This window comes from Tetrao urogallus (assembly GCF_951394365.1).
Source record: "Tetrao urogallus genome assembly, chromosome: 2".
Taxonomy (NCBI): Eukaryota; Metazoa; Chordata; class Aves; order Galliformes; family Phasianidae; genus Tetrao; species Tetrao urogallus.
Window position 1 is genome coordinate 57,623,677 of NC_136814.1, and position 3,943 is coordinate 57,627,619.

A 3,943-nucleotide genomic window follows, 5' to 3' on the forward strand; every position below is an offset into this window, starting at 1 on the left:
AAAGATTTCCTGAAAGCCAAATAAGCCCTAATCTTATATATACTTTTGTCCCATTAATCTGTATGTAAGAGATTGCATCACTAAGTCAAATTAAGCATATGCTTGAATGTTTGCAGGATCAGGTCTTTGATTTGTATAAATATGTGGCTCTAAAAAATAAATAATAATCTTTATAGCTTAAATGTACAAAATGACCCACATTTAAAATGTTGAGAGGAAGAAAGTCATCTGAGGTGGTTCAGCATTAAAGTAATGATAAAATAATTCAACATTTTTTTTGTTAATAATTTGCATGCCCTAAAAAAGTTACTGCAAAAGATTCTACCAACTTCACCAGAATTTCTCATAGAGTTAGATGCTGCTCATCTCAAAGCTATCAAATCTAGCTTATAGGATATGACATGTGAATTTGAGAGAGCTGTCATTGCCAACTGATAAAATGTGATTTCACAGTATTGGCAGAATGTAATTCAACATGTGAACAGAACAAATCAGTGAATTTCACATTTGAAGTAAGGCAAGCTCTACTTCTTGTTTTTTAGCTAAGTAAAAAGAGAACTCAGTTTACAAGAGCTTTGAAAGCCTGCTTTTATCATGAGTTCAAATGGGAGCAGTCAGAGTAAAAGGGGCATTCTAACAACTCATAGTCGTGGAAAAAGGAATTTGTTCTAAAAGAAGCTAGAACTGATGACTGCAGCTTTTCTGCAAGTGTAATTCAAAAGATTCATGCCTCTGCAGTGCAGTTATTCTATTGGTTGGGTTACAAGAATTCTCACTGGTAGCATGAAAATGTTAATACGCAGTTCACTTTCCCTCATAGGCAGGAAATTTCTTTGATCTTTTTACTTTATCTGGTGATATTAAAAGCTCAATGAAGTAAATGAAGTGCAGTAAACAGATCATCAGTTAAGTTCCTGTACAACTTGCTAGATCTTTAGCTTTAAAAGATATCAGCTTAATAAAAAGATCAACATCTCAATGTATTTCACTTTAGGGATTAAACATTATGACAAGAAGCAATCTGATCAGAGTACTTTAATGAATATATATAATTTTATTGTACTAAATCTCTGTTATGTAATGTAATTAAAGTAATGCATTGAAAGGGAAAAGGTTTACATTTTTACTTTGAACAGTTTCATACAACTTTCTATTCCATCATAGGAAAAGACCTTTGCATGTCAACATAAGACTGCATCACAGAGTAATAAGCAGAGGAGAAACTACATAACTAAACTATTTTTCTATGCAGTATCTTAGCATGAGTGCTTTCATCCTGAATGAACAACAGTGACCTCTCAAGGCTAATTTGCTGAATGATAAATAACTTGCAATTGAACTTGAAAGAAGAGTTCTCATAAACTTTGTCACCCTGCTCTTTTTTTTTTTTTTTTGTCTCCTAATGTACTCTTGTCTTGTGTAGAATAGCAATGAAATCATTATTAAAACAAATGGATTATATAATTACGAAAGCATTAAGAAAACTGAGGAAGTAACTGGGAAAGTCTTTTAGAACTCAGATTACTTCTTTGGTACAGTGGGTCAAATTCTGCATTCATCTTAAATCCACAACAGTTTAATTTATAGATGCTGACATTTATAGTGGAACAAATACGAGTTTGTATTTTTTTAAAGAGGCTTTTCATTTTTATGCAGAATCTCTAAGATATGGTACTTGGTGAAGTAGATGAAAGCTTGTTATTACCCCTCTGACACAGTCAGAAAGATATTATTACTGGGATGATGTCAATGAAAGGGTATCATTATTTTTTGTGTGGAGAAGTTTCACAGATCAACAAACATGCAGGAACAGTACTTGTTGTATTTATCCTCCATAAATCTCTGAGCAGGAAGCAGTCCAAAGAGTCTTATAAGAATTCTTTCAGCTAATTTACTTAGCAACTCTCCACAAATAATTCACTGTTTTTACCATCTCCTACTCTTATTGAATGTGTTTAGTCTCTGACACTAAAAATTCTTGGAATTGCCTCAATGCTTTTGCTGCTGATGAAAGCTTAGAAACAGGTTATGCAGATTATTCATGTGACAATTTTAGGAATTCCTTAGCTTGCCATTGTGATTCAAAACTAGCTTTAGCTGGACTTTCTTCTCTCAGCCATTTCAGGAAGTTAGCACCAGCCCTTTCAAACCAAAATTGTCACTGTTCTCTCACTTAGGTACGCTCTTTCCTATGAAGGGGGATGATTCATGGTTTGTAAGTATTATTGCCCTTATATACTCAGTTAACATCAGAGATCAACGAGGCCTATGATTAACAAGTAAATGTAACTGTAAATGCACGAAAGTGAAAGAAATATCATCCAAGTGAATAGCCTTGAGAAGCCACTTAGCAGAGACTACGAGAATAAGAGACAAAGTATAATTCAAGATTTCCTTTTTGCAACCAGAACTCAGGAATGTTGTGAGATTGTTGTGGGTACACAAAAATTGTGTTTCCCATTCAAGCCATGGCCAGACATCTTCAGAAGAAACTGCCTTCAGGGGTCAACAAGGATAAATGAACCTTCCAGTCTACCAAAGGCTAAGAGACATTTACTGTTCAAGCCCAGATATAGTACTTTGCACGTATTAAACCTACTCACTGAGATTCATTTTTTAAAACACATAATTGCATATTTTTAGTTAGAAACCTCTCTCTGAAAACTTTCCAAGGCAAAATCTATACAAATGTACAAGAAATATTTGCAACCATACATACTAGGCATTAAAACAAAGTCTGTAGAATACAATTAGAGAATCTAGGAAATACGGAATTATTCTGCATTGCAAAAGTCTCTATATTCATCTGCAAAATGACTATCAGGTGTTTTTGTCTCTAAATTTATACTACAAATCATTAGAACCACTGAAGCTAGAAAAGTAATAGACAGACAAAATATTATTAATTTCTTGTTTGGATACTCTTGGATTATTCATTGTAATATTTTATGGTGCTTTATCAAAATTAATTCTGAAACAAAAAAAAATCAACAGCAGTGATCATGCAAAGGAACAAATTACTTGTTGAAATAAAACATTTTCTAACAGTCTTGCTTCATTTGTTTTGCTAGCAGAGATTTGAGTAACGGATCCTCTTCTCTTTCAGCAAGGGTATCACAGGCATTGCTCAGAATCCTTTTCCCATTTTGTAGGGTTAGTAGGGAAGACCCTGGATTCCTACTTCTGACAATAGGCAGATTAAAGCCTATCAGATTACTCTTGATTTAAAAGGTAGACAAACTAAGGTATTTGCTGCAGTCAAGCTGAGGAAATATTTATTTAAGACAGCTTCTGTAGTCTGAATTTGAAGTTAGCACAGAAACCTGGCTCTCACTGACTCAATATGACTATATTCATTGGCCTCAGTAGATCAAGGCTCTGATGTCTATAGTCCATTAACAGTGCTTAATTTACATTTATACCAAAGCTTGGCTGTCATTTTATTTTTTGCCTCATTACATCATTTTTCTTTTTTCAGCAGTGAGACAAGCATTTTCCTTGTTGATGTAACCAACAGGTTAGAGAGATGTCAGAAAAGTTATTGAAAGAAGTTCTTGGGGCTAACACTACTTTATTAAATCTTCATCCTTGATTATTCACTTCATTTTTCTTACAAAATGAATTCTGTACTATGTGTAAGAAAGTCACTGTGCATTAACTGTTTTCTCTGAAAATATGATTGTGCAAAAATAAAACAAGTCTGGTGTCCTGTCAATGTTTCATTAAATAAAGTTTTAAATTTTTGGAAAAATAAAGTTTTAAGACCTAGTAGCTGTTTTCCAGAAAGCAGTTCTGGAAATTGAAGTTTCTTTTACATTTTTTTTAAATTCAAGCTTACTTTCTCTGCCAGTATGTATTGGGATAATATAAAGATATCTAACATAGTGAGAAAGCCATTATACAGTATAAATATTTAAATGAAAGCTGCATCTCACATTTAACT